This window comes from Aulonocara sp. 'chitande type north' Nkhata Bay, linkage group LG6 (assembly GCF_057382095.1).
Source record: "Aulonocara sp. 'chitande type north' Nkhata Bay isolate Kocher_YH1m ecotype deep benthic linkage group LG6, A_spYH_male_GT1.1, whole genome shotgun sequence".
NCBI classification, from domain to species: domain Eukaryota; kingdom Metazoa; phylum Chordata; class Actinopteri; order Cichliformes; family Cichlidae; genus Aulonocara; species Aulonocara sp. 'chitande type north' Nkhata Bay.
In genome coordinates this window covers 10,509,002-10,531,832 of record NC_141349.1, presented here as the reverse complement: position 1 = coordinate 10,531,832, position 22,831 = coordinate 10,509,002, and positions in this window count along the sequence as shown.

Genomic DNA, 22,831 nt, shown 5'->3' with positions numbered 1-22,831 from the left:
GCAATAAACAGACCTAAGTGCAAGAAAGTTACTTACCAGCAATACAAGACATAAGTAAAAATATAAACATGATAAGACATAAAAACAGGTCAAAGATATTTGCAACAAACAGACCTCAGTGCAAGAAAGTTACTTACCAGCAATACAAGACATAAGTACAAATATAAACATTATAAGACATAAAAACAGGTCAAAGATATTTGCAATAAACAGACCTAAGTGCAAGAAAGTTACTTACCAGCAATACAAGACATAAGTAAAAATATAAACATTATAAGACATAAAAACAGGTCAAAGATATTTGCAATAAACAGACCTAAGTGCAAGAAAGTTACTTACCAGCAATACAAGACATAAGTACAAATATAAACATTATAAGACATAAACACAAGTCAAAGATATTTGCAATAAACAGATCTCAGTGCAAGAAAGTTACTTACCAGCAATACAAGACATAAGTACAAATATAAACATTATAAGACATAAACACAAGTCAAAGATATTCGCAATAAACAGACCTCAGTGCAAGAAAGTTACTTACCAGCAATATAAGACAAAAATACACACATAAACATTATAAGACATAAAAACAGGTCAAAGATATTTGCAATAAACAGACCTCAGTGCAAGAAAGTTACTTACCAGCAATACAAGACATAAATACACATTTAACAGCAATACAAGACATAAATACACACAAAAACATTATAAGACATAAAAGCAAGTCAAAGATATTTGCAATAAACAGACCTCAGTGCAAGAAAGTTACTTACCAGCAATACAAGACATAAGTACAAATATAAACATTATAAGACATAAAAACAGGTCAAAGATATTTGCAACAAACAGACCTCAGTGCAAGAAAGTTACTTACCAGCAATACAAGACATAAGTACAAATATAAACATTATAAGACATAAAAACAGGTCAAAGATATTTGCAACAAACAGACCTCAGTGCAAGAAAGTTACTTACCAGCAATACAAGACATAAGTACAAATATAAACATTATAAGACATAACAACAGGTCAAAGATATTTGCAACAAACAGACCTCAGTGCAAGAAAGTTACTTAACAGCAATTGAAGACATACATACACACATAAACATTATAAGACATAAAAACAGGTCAAAGATATTTGCAACAAACAGACCTCAGTGCAATAAAGTTACTTACCAGCAATACAAGACATAAATACACATATAAACATTACAAGACATAAAAACAAGTCAAAGATATTTGCAACAAACAGACCTCAGTGCAATAAAGTTACTTACCAGCAATACAAGACATAAATACACATATAAACATGATAAGACATAAAAACAAGTCAAAGATATTTGCAACAAACAGACCTCAGTGCAATAAAATTACTTACCAGCAATACAAGACATAAATACACATATAAACATGATAAGACATAAAAACAAGTCAAAGATATTTGCAACAAACAGACCTCAGTGCAATAAAGTTACTTACCAGCAATACAAGACATAAAAACACGTCAAAGATATTTGCAACAAACAGACCTCAGTGCAAGAAAGTTACTTAACAGCAATTGAAGACATACATATAGACATAAACATTATAAGACATAAAAACAAGTCAAAGATATTTGCAACAAACAGACCTCAGTGCAAGAAAGTTACTTACCAGCAATACAAGACATAAATACACATATAAACATGATAAGACATAAAAACAAATCAAAGATATTTGCAACAAAAAAAACTCAGTGCAAGAAAGTTACTTACCAGCAATACAAGACATAAGTACAAATATAAACATTATAAGACATAAAAACAGGTCAAAGATATTTGCAATAAACAGACCTAAGTGCAAGAAAGTTACTTACCAGCAATACAAGACATAAGTAAAAATATAAACATGATAAGACATAAAAACAGGTCAAAGATATTTGCAACAAACAGACCTCAGTGCAAGAAAGTTACTTACCAGCAATACAAGACATAAGTACAAATATAAACATTATAAGACATAAAAACAGGTCAAAGATATTTGCAATAAACAGACCTCAGTGCAAGAAAGTTACTTACCAGCAATGCAACACATAAGTACAAATATAAACATTATAAGACATAAAAACAGGTCAAAGATATTTGCAATAAACAGACCTCAGTGCAAGAAAGTTACTTACCAGCAATACAAGACATAAATACACATATAAACATGATAAGACATAAAAACAAGTCAAAGATATTTGCAACAAACAGACCTCAGTGCAAGAAAGTTACTTACCAGCAATACAAGACATAAATACACACATAAAGATTACAAGACATAAAAACAAATCAAAGATATTTGCAACAAACAAAACTCAGTGCAAGAAAGTTACTTACCAGCAATACAAGACATAAATACACACATAAACATTACAAGACATAAAAACAAGTCAAAGATATTTGCAACAAACAGACCTCAGTGCAAGAAAGTTACTTACCAGCAATACAAGACATAAATACACACATAAACATTACAAGACATAAAAACAAGTCAAAGATATTTGCAACAAACAGACCTCAGTGCAAGAAAGTTACTTACCAGCAATTGAAGACATACATACAGACATAAACATTATAAGACATAAAAACAAGTCAAAGATATTTACAACAAACAGACCTCAGTGCAAGAAAGTTACTTACCAGCAATACAAGACATAAATACACATATAAACATGATAAGACATAAAAACAAGTCAAAGATATTTGCAACAAACAGACCTCAGTGCAAGAAAGTTACTTACCAGCAATACAAGACATAAATACACACATAAACATTACAAGACATAAAAACAAGTCAAAGATATTTGCAACAAACAGACCTCAGTGCAAGAAAGTTACTTACCAGCAATACAAGACATAAATACACACATAAAGATTACAAGACATAAAAACAAATCAAAGATATTTGCAACAAACAAAACTCAGTGCAAGAAAGTTACTTACCAGCAATACAAGACATAAATACACACATAAACATTACAAGACATAAAAACAAGTCAAAGATATTTGCAACAAACAGACCTCAGTGCAAGAAAGTTACTTACCAGCAATACAAGACATAAATACACACATAAACATTACAAGACATAAAAACAAGTCAAAGATATTTGCAACAAACAGACCTCAGTGCAAGAAAGTTACTTACCAGCAATTGAAGACATACATACAGACATAAACATTATAAGACATAAAAACAGGTCAAAGATATTTGCAACAAACAGACCTCAGTGCAAGAAAGTTACTTAACAGCAATTGAAGACATACATACAGACATAAACATTATAAGACATAAAAACAAGTCAAAGATATTTACAACAAACAGACCTCAGTGCAAGAAAGTTACTTAACAGCAATTGAAGACATACATACAGACATAAACATTATAAGACATAAAAACAAGTCAAAGATATTTGCAACAAACAGACCTCAGTGCAAGAAAGTTACTTACCAGCAATACAAGACATAAATACAAATATAAACATTATAAGACATAAAAACAGGTCAAAGATATTTGCAATAAACAGACCTCAGTGCAATAAAGTTACTTACCAGCAATACAAGACATAAATACACATATAAACATTATAAGACATAAAAACAAGTCAAAGATATTTGCAACAAACAGACCTCAGTGCAAGAAAGTTACTTAGCAGCAATACAAGACATAAGTACAAATATAAACATTATAAGACATAAAAACAGGTCAAAGATATTTGCAATAAACAGACCTCAGTGCAAGAAAGTTACTTACCAGCAATACAAGACATAAATACACACATAAACATTACAAGACATAAAAACAGGTCAAAGATATTTGCAATAAACAGACCTCAGTGCAAGAAAGTTACTTACCAGCAATACAAGACATAAATACACACATAAACATTATAAAACATAAAAGCAAGTCAAAGATATTTGCAACAAACAGACCTCAGTGCAAGAAAGTTACTTACCAGCAATACAAGACATAAATACACATATAAACATGATAAGACATAAAAACAAGTCAAAGATATTTGCAACAAACAGACCTCAGTGCAATAAAGTTACTTACCAGCAATACAAGACATAAATACACATATAAACATGATAAGACATAAAAACAAGTCAAAGATATTTGCAACAAACAGACCTCAGTGCAATAAAGTTACTTACCAGCAATACAAGACATAAATACACATATAAACATGATAAGACATAAAAACAAGTCAAAGATATTTGCAACAAACAGACCTCAGTGAAAGAAAGTTACTTACCAGCAATACAAGACATAAATACACACATAAAGATTACAAGACATAAAAACAAGTCAAAGATATTTGCAACAAACAGACCTCAGTGCAATAAAGTTACTTACCAGCAATACAAGACATAAATACACATATAAACATGATAAGACATAAAAACAAGTCAAAGATATTTGCAACAAACAGACCTCAGTGCAAGAAAGTTACTTAAGAGCAATTGAAGACATACATACACACATAAACATTAAAAGACATAAAAACAAGTCAAAGATATTTGCAACAAACAGACCTCAGTGCAAGAAATTTACTTAAGAGCAATTGAAGACATACATACACACATAAACATTAAAAGACATAAAAACAAGTCAAAGATATTTGCAACAAACAGACCTCAGTGCAAGAAAGTTACTTACCAGCAATACAAGACATAAATACACACATAAACATTACAAGACATAAAAACAGGTCAAAGATATTTGCAATAAACAGACCTCAGTGCAAGAAAGTTACTTACCAGCAATACAAGACATAAATACACATATAAACATGATAAGACATAAAAACAAGTCAAAGATATTTGCAACAAACAGACCTCAGTGCAATAAAGTTACTTACCAGCAATACAAGACATAAATACACACATAAAGATTACAAGACATAAAAACAAGTCAAAGATATTTGCAACAAACAGACCTCAGTGCAATAAAGTTACTTACCAGCAATACAAGACATAAATACACATATAAACATGATAAGACATAAAAACAAGTCAAAGATATTTGCAACAAACAGACCTCAGTGCAATAAAGTTACTTACCAGCAATACAAGACATAAATACACACATAAACATTACAAGACATAAAAACAAGTCAAAGATATTTGCAACAAACAGACCTCAGCGCAAGAAAGTTACTTACCAGCAATGCAACACATAAGTACAAATATAAACATTATAAGACATAAAAACAGGTCAAAGATATTTGCAATAAACAGACCTCAGTGCAAGAAAGTTACTTAGCAGCAATACAAGACATAAATACACACATAAACATTACAAGACATAAAAACAAGTCAAAGATATTTGCAACAAACAGACCTCAGTGCAAGAAAGTTACTTACCAGCAATACAAGACATAAATACACATATAAACATTATAAGACATAAAAACAAGTCAAAGATATTTGCAACAAACAGACCTCAGTGCAAGAAAGTTACTTAACAGCAATTGAAGACATACATACAGACATAAACATTATAAGACATAAAAACAAGTCAAAGATATTTGCAACAAACAGACCTCAGTGCAAGAAAGTTACTTACCAGCAATACAAGACATAAGTACAAATATAAACATTATAAGACATAAAAACAGGTCAAAGATATTTGCAATAAACAGACCTCAGTGCAAGAAAGTTACTTACCAGCAATACAAGACATAAATACACACATAAACATTACAAGACATAAAAACAGGTCAAAGATATTTGCAATAAACAGACCTCAGTGCAAGAAAGTTACTTACCAGCAATACAAGACATAAATACACACATAAACATTATAAAACATAAAAGCAAGTCAAAGATATTTGCAACAAACAGACCTCAGTGCAAGAAAGTTACTTACCAGCAATACAAGACATAAATACACATATAAACATGATAAGACATAAAAACAAGTCAAAGATATTTGCAACAAACAAAACTCAGTGCAAGAAAGTTACTTACCAGCAATACAAGACATAAATACACACATAAAGATTACAAGACATAAAAACAAGTCAAAGATATTTGCAACAAACAGACCTCAGTGCAATAAAGTTACTTACCAGCAATACAAGACATAAATACACATATAAACATGATAAGACATAAAAACAAATCAAAGATATTTGCAACAAAAAAAAACTCAGTGCAAGAAAGTTACTTACCAGAAATACAAGACATAAATACACACATAAACATTACAAGACATAAAAACAAGTCAAAGATATTTGCAACAAACAGACCTCAGTGCAATAAAGTTACTTACCAGCAATACAAGACATAAATACACATATAAACATGATAAGACATAAAAACAAGTCAAAGATATTTGCAACAAACAGACCTCAGTGCAATAAAGTTACTTACCAGCAATACAAGACATAAATACACATATAAACATGATAAGACATAAAAACAAGTCAAAGATATTTGCAACAAACAGACCTCAGTGCAAGAAAGTTACTTACCAGCAATACAAGACATAAATACACACATAAAGATTACAAGACATAAAAACAAGTCAAAGATATTTGCAACAAACAGACCTCAGTGCAATAAAGTTACTTACCAGCAATACAAGACATAAATACACATATAAACATGATAAGACATAAAAACAAGTCAAAGATATTTGCAACAAACAGACCTCAGTGCAAGAAAGTTACTTAAGAGCAATTGAAGACATACATACACACATAAACATTAAAAGACATAAAAACAAGTCAAAGATATTTGCAACAAACAGACCTCAGTGCAAGAAATTTACTTAAGAGCAATTGAAGACATACATACACACATAAACATTAAAAGACATAAAAACAAGTCAAAGATATTTGCAACAAACAGACCTCAGTGCAAGAAAGTTACTTACCAGCAATACAAGACATAAATACACACATAAACATTACAAGACATAAAAACAAGTCAAAGATATTTGCAACAAACAGACCTCAGTGCAAGGAAGATACTTAACAGCAATTGAAGACATAAATACACATATAAACATTACAAGACATAAGAACAAATCAAAGATATTTGCAACAAAAAAAACTCAGTGCAAGAAAGTTACTTACCTGCAATACAAGACATAAATACACATATAAACATTACAAGACATAAATACACATATAAACATAATAAGACATAAAAACAAGTCAAAGATATTTGCAACAAACAGACCTCAGTGCAAGAACGTTACTTACCAGCAATACAAGACATAAATACACATATAAACATGATAAGACATAAAAACAAGTCAAAGATATTTGCAACAAACAAAACTCAGTGCAAGAAAGTTACTTACCAGCAATACAAGACGTAAATACACACATAAAGATTACAAGACATAAAAACAAGTCAAAGATATTTGCAACAAACAGACCTCAGTGCAATAAAGTTACTTACCAGCAATACAAGACATAAATACACATATAAACATGATAAGACATAAAAACAAGTCAAAGATATTTGCAACAAACAGACCTCAGTGCAAGAAAGTTACTTACCAGCAATACAAGACATAAATACACATATAAACATTACAAGACATAAAAACAAGTCAAAGATATTTGCAACAAACAGACCTCAGTGCAAGAAAGTTACTTACCAGAAATACAAGACATAAATACACATAAAGATTACAAGACATAAAAACAAGTCAAAGATATTTGCAATAAACAGACCTCAGTGCAAGAAATTTACTTAAGAGCAATTGAAGACATACATACACACATAAACATTAAAAGACATAAAAACAAGTCAAAGATATTTGCAATAAACAGACCTCAGTGCAAGAAATTTACTTAAGAGCAATTGAAGACATACATACACACATAAACATGATAAGACATAAAAACAAGTCAAAGATATTTGCAACAAACAAAACTCAGTGCAAGAAAGTTACTTACCAGCAATACAAGACGTAAATACACACATAAAGATTACAAGACATAAAAACAAGTCAAAGATATTTGCAACAAACAGACCTCAGTGCAATAAAGTTACTTACCAGCAATACAAGACATAAATACACATATAAACATGATAAGACATAAAAACAAGTCAAAGATATTTGCAACAAACAGACCTCAGTGCAAGAAAGTTACTTACCAGCAATACAAGACATAAATACACATATAAACATTACAAGACATAAAAACAAGTCAAAGATATTTGCAACAAACAGACCTCAGTGCAAGAAAGTTACTTACCAGAAATACAAGACATAAATACACACATAAACATTACAAGACATAAAAACAAGTCAAAGATATTTGCAACAAATAGAGCTCAGTGCAAGAAAGTTTCTTACCAGCAATACAAGACATAAATACACATATAAACATTACAAGACATAAGAACAAATCAAAGATATTTGCAACAAAAAAAACTCAGTGCAAGAAAATTACTTACCTGCAATACAAGACATAAATACACATATAAACATGATAAGACATAAAAACAAGTCAAAGATATTTGCAACAAACAGACCTCAGTGCAAGAACGTTACTTACCAGCAATACAAGACATAAATACACACATAAACATTAGAAGACATAAAAACAAGTCAAAGATATTTGCAACAAACAGACCTCAGTGCAAGAAAGTTACTTACCAGCAATGCAACACATAAGTACAAATATAAACATGATAAGACATAAAAACAAGTCAAAGATATTTGCAACAAACAGACCTCAGTGCAAGAACGTTACTTACCAGCAATACAAGACATAAATACAGACATAAACATTACAAGACATGAAAACAAGTCAAATATATTTGCAACAAACAGACCTCAGTGCAAGAAAGTTACTTACCAGCAATACAAGACATAAATAGACACATAAACATTATAAAACATAAAAGCAAGTCAAAGATATTTGCAACAAACAGACCTCAGTGCAAGAAAGTTACTTAACAGCAATTGAAGACATAAATACACACATAAACATTATAAGAAATAAAAGCAAGTCAAAGATATTTGCAACAAACAGTCCTCAGTGCAAGAAAGTTACTTACCAGCAATACAAGACATAAGTACAAATATAAACATTATAAGACATAAAAACAGGTCAAAGATATTTGCAATAAACAGACCTCAGTGCAAGAAAGTTACTTACCAGCAATACAAGACATAAGTACAAATATAAACATTATAAGACATAAAAACAGGTCAAAGATATTTGCAATAAACAGACCTCAGTGCAAGAAAGTTACTTACCAGCAATACAAGACATAAGTACAAATATAAACATTATAAGACATAAAAACAGGTCAAAGATATTTGCAACAAACAGACCTCAGTGCAAGAAAGTTACTTAACAGCAATTGAAGACATACATTCAGACATAAACATTATAAGACATAAAAACAAGTCAAAGATATTTGCAACAAACAGACCTCAGTGCAAGAAAGTTACTTAACAGCAATTGAAGACATACATACAGACATAAACATTATAAGACATAAAAACAAGTCAAAGATATTTGCAACAAACAGACCTCAGTGCAAGAAAGTTACTTACCAGCAATACAAGACATAAGTACAAATATAAACATTATAAGACATAAAAACAGGTCAAAGATATTTGCAACAAACAGACCTCAGTGCAAGAAAGTTACTTAACAGCAATTGAAGACATACATACAGACATAAACATTATAAGACACAAAAACAGGTCAAAGATATTTGCAACAAACAGACCTCAGCGCAAGAAAGTTACTTACCAGCAATACAAGACATACATACACACATAAACATTATAAAACATAAAAGCAAGTCAAAGATATTTGCAACAAACAGACCTCAGTGCAAGAAAGTTACTTACCAGCAATACAGGACATAAATACACACATAAACATTATAAAACATAAAAGCAAGTCAAAGATATTTGCAACAAACAGACCTCAGTGCAAGAAAGTTACTTACCAGCAATACAAGACATAAGTACAAATATAAACATTATAAGACATAAAAACAGGTCAAAGATATTTGCAATAAACAGACCTAAGTGCAAGAAAGTTACTTACCAGCAATACAAGACATAAGTAAAAATGTAAACATTATAAGACATAAAAACAGGTCAAAGATATTTGCAACAAACAGACCTCAGTGCAAGAAAGTTACTTACCAGCAATACAGGACATAAATACACACATAAACATTATAAAACATAAAAACAAGTCAAAGATATTTGCAACAAACAGACCTCAGTGCAAGAAAGTTACTTACCAGCAATGCAACACATAAGTACAAATATAAACATTATAAGACATAAACACAAGTCAAAGATATTTGCAATAAACAGATCGTCAGTGCAAGAAAGTTACTTAACAGCAATTGAAGACATACATACAGACATAAACATTATAAGACATAAAAACAGGTCAAAGATATTTGCAATAAACAGACCTCAGTGCAAGAAAGTTACTTACCAGCAATACAAGACATAAATACACATTTAACAGCAATACAAGACATAAATACACACAAAAACATTATAAGACATAAAAGCAAGTCAAAGATATTTGCAACAAACAGTCCTCAGTGCAAGAAAGTTACTTACCAGCAATACAAGACATAAATAGACACATAAACATTATAAAACATAAAAGCAAGTCAAAGATATTTGCAACAAACAGACCTCAGTGCAAGAAAGTTACTTACCAGCAATACAAGACATAAGTACAAATATAAACATTATAAGACATAAAAACAGGTCAAAGATATTTGCAACAAACAGACCTCAGTGCAAGAAAGTTACTTAACAGCAATTGAAGACATACATACAGACATAAACATTATAAGACATAAAAACAAGTCAAAGATATTTGCAACAAACAGACCTCAGTGCAAGAAAGTTACTTACCAGCAATACAAGACATAAATACACACATAAACATTACAAGACATAAAAACAGGTCAAAGATATTTGCAATAAACAGACCTCAGTGCAAGAAAGTTACTTACCAGCAATACAAGACATACATACACACATAAACATTACAAGATATAAAAACAGGTCAAAGATATTTGCAAAAAACAGACCTCAGTGCAAGAAAGTTACTTACCAGCAATACAAGACATACATACACACATAATCATTACAAGACATAAATACACACATAAACATTATAAAACATAAAAGCAAGTCAAAGATATTTGCAACAAACAGACCTCAGTGCAAGAAAGTTACTTACCAGCAATACAAGACATACATACACACATAAACATTACAAGATATAAAAACAGGTCAAAGATATTTGCAATAAACAGACCTCAGTGCAAGAAAGTTACTTACCAGCAATTGAAGACATACATACACACATAAACATTACAAGATATAAAAACAGGTCAAAGATATTTGCAACAAACAGACCTCAGTGCAAGAAAGTTACTTACCAGCAATACAAGACATACATACACACATAAACATTACAAGATATAAAAACAGGTCAAAGATATTTGCAACAAACAGACCTCAGTGCAAGAAAGTTACTTACCAGCAATACAAGACATACATACACACATAAACATTACAAGATATAAAAACAGGTCAAAGATATTTGCAACAAACAGACCTCAGTGCAAGAAAGTTACTTACCAGCAATACAAGACATAAGTACAAATATAAACATTATAAGACATAAAAACAGGTCAAAGATATTTGCAATAAACAGACCTCAGTGCAAGAAATTTACTTAAGAGCAATTGAAGACATACATACACACATAAAAATTACAAGACATAAAAACAGGTCAAAGATATTTGCAATAAACAGACCTCAGTGCAAGAAAGTTACTTACCAGCAATACAAGACATAAATACACACATAAACATTACAAGATATAAAAACAGGTCAAAGATATTTGCAATAAACAGACCTCAGTGCAAGAAAGTTACTTAAGAGCAATTGAAGACATACATACAGACATAAACATTAAAAGACATAAAAACAACTCAAAGATATTTGCAACAAACAGACCTCAGTGCAAGAAAGTTACTTAACAGCAATTGAAGACATACATACAGACATAAACATTATAAGACATAAAAACAACTCAAAGATATTCGCAATAAACAGACCTCAGTGCAAGAAAGTTACTTACCAGCAATACAAGACATAAATACACATTTAACAGCAATACCAGACATAAATACACACATAAACATTACAAGATATAAAAACAGGTCAAAGATATTTGCAATAAACAGACCTCAGTGCAAGAAAGTTACTTACCAGCAATGCAACACATAAGTACAAATATAAACATTATAAGACATAAAAACAAGTCAAAGATATTTGCAACAAACAGACCTCAGTGCAAGAAAGTTACTTACCAGCAATGCAACACATAAGTACAAATATAAACATTATAAGACATAAAAACAAGTCAAAGATATTTGCAACAAACAGACCTCAGTGCAAGAAAGTTACTTACCAGCAATGCAACACATAAGTACAAATATAAACATTATAAGACATAAAAACAAGTCAAAGATATTTGCAACAAACAGACCTCAGTGCAAGAAAGTTACTTACCAGCAATACAAGACATAAGTACAAATATAAACATTATAAGACATAAAAACAGGTCAAAGATATTTGCAACAAACAGACCTCAGTGCAAGAAAGTTACTTAACAGCAATTGAAGACATACATACAGACATAAACATTATAAAACATAAAAGCAAGTCAAAGATATTTGCAACAAACAGACCTCAGTGCAAGAAAGTTACTTACCAGCAATGCAACACATAAGTACAAATATAAACATTATAAGACATAAAAACAAGTCAAAGATATTTGCAACAAACAGACCTCAGTGCAAGAAAGTTACTTACCAGCAATGCAACACATAAGTACAAATATAAACATTATAAGACATAAAAACAGGTCAAAGATATTTGCAACAAACAGACCTCAGTGCAAGAAAGTTACTTAACAGCAATTGAAGACATAAATACACACATAATCATTACAAGACATAAATACACACATAAACATTAGAAGACATAAAAACAAGTCAAAGATATTTGCAACAAACAGACCTCAGTGCAAGAAAGTTACTTACCAGCAATGCAACACATAAGTACAAATATAAACATTATAAGACATAAAAACAAGTCAAAGATATTTGCAACAAACAGACCTCAGTGCAAGAAAGTTACTTACCAGCAATGCAACACATAAGTACAAATATAAACATTATAAGACATAAAAACAGGTCAAAGATATTTGCAACAAACAGACCTCAGTGCAAGAAAGTTACTTAACAGCAATTGAAGACATAAATACACACATAAACATTATAAGACATAAAAGCAAGTCAAAGATATTTGCAACAAACAGTCCTCAGTGCAAGAAAGTTACTTACCAGCAATGCAACACATAAGTACAAATATAAACATTATAAGACATAAAAACAGGTCAAAGATATTTGCAACAAACAGACCTCAGTGCAAGAAAGTTACTTACCAGCAATTGAAGACATACATACAGACATAAACATTATAAGACATAAAAACAAGTCAAAGATATTTGCAACAAACAGACCTCAGTGCAAGAAAGTTACTTACCAGCAATTGAAGACATACATACAGACATAAACATTATAAGACATAAAAACAGGTCAAAGATATTTGCAATAAACAGACCTCAGTGCAAGAAAGTTACTTACCAGCAATACAAGACATAAATACACACATAAACATTACAAGACATAAAAACAGGTCAAAGATATTTGCAATAAACAGACCTCAGCGCAAGAAAGTTACTTACCAGCAATACAAGACATACATACACACATAATCATTACAAGACATACATACAGACATAAAAATTAAAAGACATAAAAACAAGTCAAAGATATTTGCAACAAACAGACCTCAGTGCAAGAAAGTTACTTACCAGCAATGCAACACATAAGTACAAATATAAACATTATAAGACATAAAAACAGGTCAAAGATATTTGCAACAAACAGACCTCAGTGCAAGAAAGTTACTTAAGAGCAATTGAAGACATACATAAACACATAAACATTACAAGACATACATACAGACATAAAAATTAAAAGACATAAAAACAAGTCAAAGATATTTGCAACAAACAGACCTCAGTGCAAGAAAGTTACTTACCAGCAATGCAACACATAAGTACAAATATAAACATTATAAGACATAAAAACAACTCAAAGATATTCGCAATAAACAGACCTCAGTGCAAGAAAGTTACTTACCAGCAATACAAGACATAAGTACACACATAAATATTACAAGACATAAAAACAGGTCAAAGATATTTGCAATAAACAGACCTCAGTGCAAGAAATTTACTTACCAGCAATTGAAGACATACATACAGACATAAACATTATAAGACATAAAAACAAGTCAAAGATATTTGCAACAAACAGACCTCAGTGCAAGAAAGTTACTTAAGAGCAATTGAAGACATACATAAACACATAAACATTAAAAGACATAAAAACAACTCAAAGATATTCGCAATAAACAGACCTCAGTGCAAGAAAGTTACTTACCAGCAATACAAGACATAAGTACACACATAAATATTACAAGACATAAAAACAGGTCAAAGATATTTGCAATAAACAGACCTCAGTGCAAGAAATTTACTTACCAGCAATTGAAGACATACATACACACATAAACATTAAAAGACATAAAAACAAGTCAAAGATATTTGCAATAAACAGACCTCAGTGCAAGAAAGTTACTTACCAGCAATACAAGACATAAATACACACATAAATATTACAAGACATAAAAACAGGTCAAAGATATTTGCAATAAACAGACCTCAGTGCAAGAAAGTTACTTACCAGCAATGCAACACATAAGTACAAATATAAACATGATAAGACATAAAAACAAGTCAAAGATATTTGCAACAAACAGACCTCAGTGCAAGAAAGTTACTTACCAGCAATACAAGACATAAATACACACATAAAGATTACAAGACATAAAAACAAGTCAGAGATATTTGCAACAAACAAAACTCAGTGCAAGAAATTTACTTACCAGCAATACAAGACATAAATACACATATAAACATTACAAGACATAAAAACAAGTCAAAGATATTTGCAACAAACAGACCTCGGTGCAAGAAAGTTACTTAACAGCAATTGAAGACATAAATACACATATAAACATTATAAGACATAAATACACATATAAACATGATAAGACATAAAAACAAGTCAAAGATATTTGCAACAAACAGACCTCAGTGCAAGAAAGTTACTTACCAGCAATACAAGACATAAATACACACATAAAGATTACAAGACATAAAAACAAGTCAAAGATATTTGCAACAAACAAAACTCAGTGCAATAAAGTTACTTACCAGCAATACAAGACATAAATACACATATAAACATTACAAGACATAAAAACAAGTCAAAGATATTTGCAACAAACAAAACTCAGTGCAAGAAAGTTACTTACCAGCAATACAAGACATAAATACACATATAAACATTACAAGACATAAAAACAAGTGAAAAATATTTGCAACAAACAGACCTCAGTGCAAGAAAGTTACTTAACAGCAATTGAAGACATACATACACACATAAACATTACAAGACATAAAAACAAATCAAAGATATTTGCAACAAACAAAACTCAGTGCAAGAAAGTTACTTACCAGCAATACAAGACATAAATACACACATAAACATTACAAGACATAAAAACAAGTCAAAGATATTTGCAACAAACAGACCTCAGTGCAAGAAAGTTACTTAGCAGCAATGCAACACATAAGTACAAATATAAACATTATAAGACATAAAAACAGGTCAAAGATATTTGCAACAAACAGACCTCAGTGCAAGAAAGTTACTTAACAGCAATTGAAGACATACATACACACATAAACATTACAAGACATAAAAACAAGTCAAAGATATTTGCAACAAACAAAACTCAGTGCAATAAAGTTACTTACCAGCAATACAAGACATAAATACACATATAAACATGATAAGACATAAAAACAAGTCAAAGATATTTGCAACAAACAGACCTCAGTGCAATAAAGTTACTTACCAGCAATACAAGACATAAATACACATATAAACATGATAAGACATAAAAACAAGTCAAAGATATTTGCAACAAACAGACCTCAGTGCAATAAAGTTACTTACCAGCAATACAAGACATAAATACACACATAAACATGATAAGACATAAAAACAAGTCAAAGATATTTGCAACAAACAGACCTCAGTGCAAGAAAGTTACTTACCAGCAATACAAGACATAAATACACATATAAACATTACAAGACATAAAAACAAGTGCAAAATATTTGCAACAAACAGACCTCAGTGCAAGAAAGTTACTTACCAGCAATACAAGACATAAATACACATATAAACATTACAAGACATAAAAACAAGTGAAAAATATTTGCAACAAACAGACCTCAGTGCAAGAAAGTTACTTACCAGCAATACAAGACATAAATACACATATAAACATTACAAGACATAAAAACAAGTGCAAAATATTTGCAACAAACAGACCTCAGTGCAAGAAAGTTACTTACCAGCAATACAAGACATAAATACACATATAAACATTACAAGACAAAAACAAGTGCAAAATATTTGCAACAAACAGACCTCAGTGCAAGAAAGTTACTTACCAGCAATACAAGACATAAATACACATATAAACATTACAAGACATAAAAACAAATCAAAGATATTTGCAACAAACAGACTTCAGTGCAAGAAAGTTACTTACCAGCAATACAAGACATAAATACACACATAAACATTACAAGACATAAATACACATATAAACATGATAAGACATAAAAACAAGTCAAAGATATTTGCAACAAACAGACTTCAGTGCAAGAAAGTTACTTACCAGCAATACAAGACATAAATACACACATAAACATTACAAGACATAAAAAAAAGTGAAAGATATTTGCAACAAACAGACCTCAGTGCAAGAAAGTTACTTACCAGCAATACAAGACATAAATACACATATAAACATGATAAGACATAAAAACAAGTTATTAGATTATTCTGTTATTATATGTTACCTTATATATGTAATCAAAGTAGTTGAATTAGAATACTGCTTTAGATCACATTATACCCTTTAATATAGAGTGTGTGAGCTGTATGTAGTTTAGTTCTCATTATACTTTTGAGTTAACAGAACATATTCACATATTAGTTCATTAGATAAATGTGCATCACTCTGTATCCTTGATCTGCTGGGAATGTGTTACACTGTTTTCTTGACATGCTTAATTGTTGAATCATGAAGAGAAGGTTGTAAGCAGGAGACTCTGTGTCTAAAGACAGGGGAGATAGACAGACCACATTCCACACCCCCACCTTACAGAAAGCAGAGAAACAACTGCCGAGGTCATAACTTAGGCGCTGTAACAGAGAAAAAATTTGATGTTTTGGCTTTTACGACTAGCTGGGGGCCACTAGAGACTATAAAAAGCTGAGCAACCCGTCACCATTCTGAGACATGTGCCTGACCCTCTGGTAGCATCTCTCCCGTCCGGACGTTGTAATGCTCTTATTGTTGAATTGTATGGAAATAAATGATTGTTGATTGAGCATTGATACACCGAGTATTGTCCTTCCTTCAGCCCAAAGATTCAAAGAATTGGGAGAATTCAACAAAGTGAAAAATATTTGCAACAAACAGACCTCAGTGCAAGAAAGTGGGGACGGGGGACTGTGCCTCACTGCCCTCCCCTTCTCCAAGAAACCCGTCTTCAACCGAGTCGAGAGAGCCGGGAACTTGTGAGGTGTGCATGTCCTGGTGAGCCTCCACCGTTTTATGGGTGGGTGCAGCCTCGACTGTACAGAGACAGACCAGACCAGCTGCACCACACAGACACTTCAAACCTCATCTGTGGACAAAAAACATATACATATATATATATATATATTTACACACACAAACACACACACACACACACACACACACACACACACACACACATATATTCAAACCTCAAGGACAATAACCAGAGGACAAAAACTACAAGAACAATATAAATATGGAGAAAACTAACCTTAGAAACATGCAGGGTGACAGGAGACAGCAGCACTGCAGACATGAGGACAGACAGACAGTTAAGGCTGTGTGAGTCAAGTTCACTCCTATATATGACCTCCTATCGCAGAATGCGTTACTGTGACAACGCAGGCTTTGTGCTTTGAAGTGTGGTGATTGGTGACGTCATTGGAACGGCCTGTGATCTTACGTCACACTAGGCCGGATCAATTTGAAAAAGGTGTTTTTGTCTGAAAATGCTCGTGTCCAAACTACCGTTTTGACAGAGTTGTTCCAGCACTGCGCATGCGTGAAACGCAAGGTGACTCGACCTGCCTCATTTCTGTCTGCCGTTTATTTACTTTCCGGCTCTTTGAAACATGCAGCAAAATGAAAAGGAAAAGCGACTAGTTTTTTAAATGGACTAACAATGAGGTGGAGTTGTTGCTGCAAGTAATACAAAAGTACAAAGTTACAAAAGCGATTGAGAATTAAAGAATTTGAAGAAAAGCTATCTGGAGGATGTACAAACTGATATTAATCTTTAACGGGGCTGTCACAATTTATCACATGATTGCATCACTTGACTAGGCTATGTCCACATGTATGGGTATTTTTGAAAACGTAGATTTATCTATGCGTTTGTACCTTTCGTCCACTGAAAACGGAGAGTTTTAAAAATTCCTGCCTGGGTGGAGATTTTCAAGAACTCCGTTTTTGCGTTTACTATGGACAAGGAAAACGGAGAAAACGCAGGGTCAAAGGTGTGCGCCTTTTTTGACGTCACACTGTGCGCCAAGTTATTGTTTCGGTGAAATTAATTTCTACAATGGCGGACTTAGACAAAATACTGTTAATTTTACTCTCTGTAGTGTTTAAATGCTTACATACACAGACAGTTACGGTCCCTCCACACATAGTACTCGGTTCTGCTTCTTTGCGCCGCCATCTTTGTTTACTCTTTCCCGCCCAGGCGTCTAGACATCTGATTGGCCAACATTTCTACACGGTTAGGAATATACCGCCACCTGTTGCTTTGGCATGCTCCTGGCAGCATTTTCCTTCGTTTTTGGTGTTGAGGTGTGAATGGGATTTTAAAAAAAAACAAAAAATCTCAGTTTTCAGAAATACCCGTGTATGTGTGGACGTAGTCTACAATGTGTCATTGTTTTTAAAAAGGCTCCAGTTCGCTTTCCACAATGCTATGCGAAAACGGCGTCAAATGTATACGCTTTGGAGAGCGTTTTCAAAACGCTGCGCTTTCCTTGACCGAAAACGCTGTCTCAGTGTGGACGGAAGGCCAAAACGGAGAGAAAAAGATGCGTTTGAGTGATGAGTCATGATAGCATTATAGGCTGTTCACTTTTAAGTGTGGTAATTAGAAATATTGCAAAATAAAATACACACAAATATACTGTAAGAAAAGGCTTTATTTTTTAGTATATGCTGAATTATCAGTTTCAAAGCTACTCTACCAGAGTTTCACTAAAAAATGAAACAAAGGATATGTTTTAACCCTTTCATGCATGAATTATGACAACCTCTCAGCGAATAGCTTCTCTAAAATCAATAGAAACCCAACATTAAGTTCAGCTGAAGGTCAAACTGCAACAAAAAACTCTATAATCAACAGTTTACGTTAAAAACAGCTTCTTCTTTTGGAAAATAAAAACAAAAACGAACAGAAATCCCAGTACAGTACAGTTCCTTTGTATCGTGCTGCTGCCACCTGCTGCTCTGGGGTGGGAACAACAACACTTTGGATTTGCGTTCGTTATCAGCAACAAATGAGTTTTACTTTTGAGGCTGCAGTTTTTAGTTATGTTTATTTGTTGGATTCCATCAGTTTTTCTTCGAAGAGCCGAAAGACTTTCAGTTACTTATGATAAACTGTTTGTCTTATACAAACAGATAAATACAGAAAACAAGGAAGAAAACAAAGCTTGTATTCTATTTGATTTTCAAGATATTGAACTTTATTTTTTCCATTTCACCGAGTTCTTTTTTCCATGTACTTTTTGTCCAATAATTTTTTTTAATAATCAGATTAATGTTTATTTTAAAATTAAGAATTATTTATATTTTTTCTATTTGCTATATACTGAGCTGAAACATCCTTCTGTGTAGTCATGTAACACATTATTTTAAAATAATATATTTTAAACAGGTGGATGCAGGAATTAAGTGTTAAAACAGAGTCTTGTTCCATTTAAGCTATCTTTATTTCACATTTATTTGTACGCAATAAATACAGTTAAACATCCATGGGTGTGTAAATACGACGCCTGGCAGCCTCCGCATAGCCGACGCTGTAAAACGTGGGAGTTTTTACGTCCTTTTTAAAAAAAATGAATTTCAGATTCTGACTTGATGCATAATCAAGACCAGTAAACAGGTTAACAAAAAATTCTCTAATGGAAAAGAAACTTTAGGTATTCTTTTAATACAACAGGGTAAATGCAAACTTCAAAAATAAGTTTGATGTCATTCAGATCTCAAGGAGATCAACGAGAACGCAGCGTCACAGCTGACGGATACCTCTTTTCCTCTGATCAGATTCAGCTACGGTTTAATTGTTTTTCTTTTCTTAAAATCTTAATTCTAAAAACAAAAAAGGGGAAAAAAGCTGTGCCATTACTTACACAGATATCCATCTCTAAGCTCTCCGTAAATTATCAATACGATCGATAAGTCATATCTCAATCAAAGACACTACAATGGCTATTTACGGCTAAATAACAGGAAGTATTGATACCAATACGGCTGGTAAACAAACATCAAAAAGGAAATATTGAACAAAACATCCACAATACTGAAAAGGAATAAGAAGACATCAGAAAGTGCTTCACTATAGATTTTAAACTGGACAGCTAGCAGCTCAGGATGGTTTCCTCCTTAAAAATAAAAGGCATCTTTAAACTGCACATGCTCAGTGTAAACTGTCCTCCCCAACAGCGACTGTTACTGGCATCATTAGTGTCGTAAAAACAGTTTTTCTCTGTATTATGCAACATAAAAACAAAAGAGTTAGACTGTGTGTTGCCTCTTTCATATCAGATTTTGTATGTTAACTGAATTTTTTTGTGTCCTTTCTTAAACCGATGGTGATTTGCTAATAGGGTCATTTTGTCTCAACTCAAACAATTTTTAGAATTTTTCCTGGTCCTTCCAACCATGAAATTAAATCAGGATCTGTCATCAGGGAAATGTACCACAAAAAAATTCTAGGTATGGTCTAGTTAAATTATATTATTAAAAAAAAATTATTTAAGGTCCCATATTTGAGCAAACACCAAAAAGAATTTGAAAAGTACTCTACATGCTTTATTTTGTCCATTCGTCCATTGTCTTCTGTGTATCCTTAATAGGGTCATAACTATAAACCATTCAGAAAAGATTACCAAATGTTTTGCAGTGTGGCGGTCCACATCCATGTTGATTTCTTGTCTATGGAATTAATTTCTGTTACTGTCAGTCTCCTGAAAATTACAATACCACTACAATACAATACTAACTGGCAAGAGAAAATATTTTGTGAATGAAACATAATTCATGTTCATTATTATTATTATTATTATTATTATTATTACATGAATGCCTATACTTTCATTGATATTTGGAAAGTAGTAAAATATTTTTTACTACTACTGTATAGTTAAGAGTTTAATGATAATGTATTATCATATATCATTGCTTATTTATTTTTACAGTATCCACTAGAACAGCGGCATATGGAGCCTCTTGCAGAAAGGCAGAGAGGATGACAGTCATCATCCTGGCAAACTAACCACAAAATATCAAAGTTAACCTAATAATTCAAGAGGAAAATATTCCACATCAGTTTTATATGGACTAACATTACTGTTCTGTTATGAGTTTAAGATTGAGCTTCTTTTAAATGCTTTATATTCAGTTTAATCTTCAGTCGCACTGGGGATTAATAAAGTAAACAATCTCTCTGTATGCCTGTGTAGCTATCTATATTATAAGACATTAAACTGTATTAATTAAATAACAAATAAAATCACAGCTGAAGACTTGAGCACCATGTGACATGATTAACTGTTCGCAGGATTACTAAAATGATTGAAACATGAAGGTGTTTTGGCAAAAAAGCTGGTCAAACATTAAACTGCAAAACTGAAAGTGCTGTTTGAGTCTGAACATTTTCAACTCACCACCAGAAAAAGATGCTGTTCTCCACAATATGTAAATAAGGATAGAGTATAGGCGATATCAGCAGCTGGATCAAAATGAGAATTTTATATCCCCCATAGTTGAGTATAGGCATTCAATCCAAAAGGTCACATGTTGTGGAGAAATAATGTGAATCTTTTGTGCAATCAAATGTTTTATTTTTATTTTAATAGCACAACAAATAATACATTTGTTAATAAATCTTATTCAGACACAAGTTTGCTTGTTGCTTGCTTCCTCACAAACGACCATTTCTGCTCCTTACATTCATCACCCTGAAAACAGCACAGTGAACAAATCACACTGAAACACTGTGTTTATTTCAGTTACAAAAGTTATTTTTATTTTAGGTTTCATGAAACACATATATATTGTTGGCAGTACTTTAGATGAAGGCAGCATGCTGCTCTCAGACTTACACTTAAACTCAAAGGGTCTATAATCTCTAAACTGATATATTTTACAAAGAAATCCTGTCTGGGCAGCGTCTGGATTTGGACTTAAGAGCTCGTT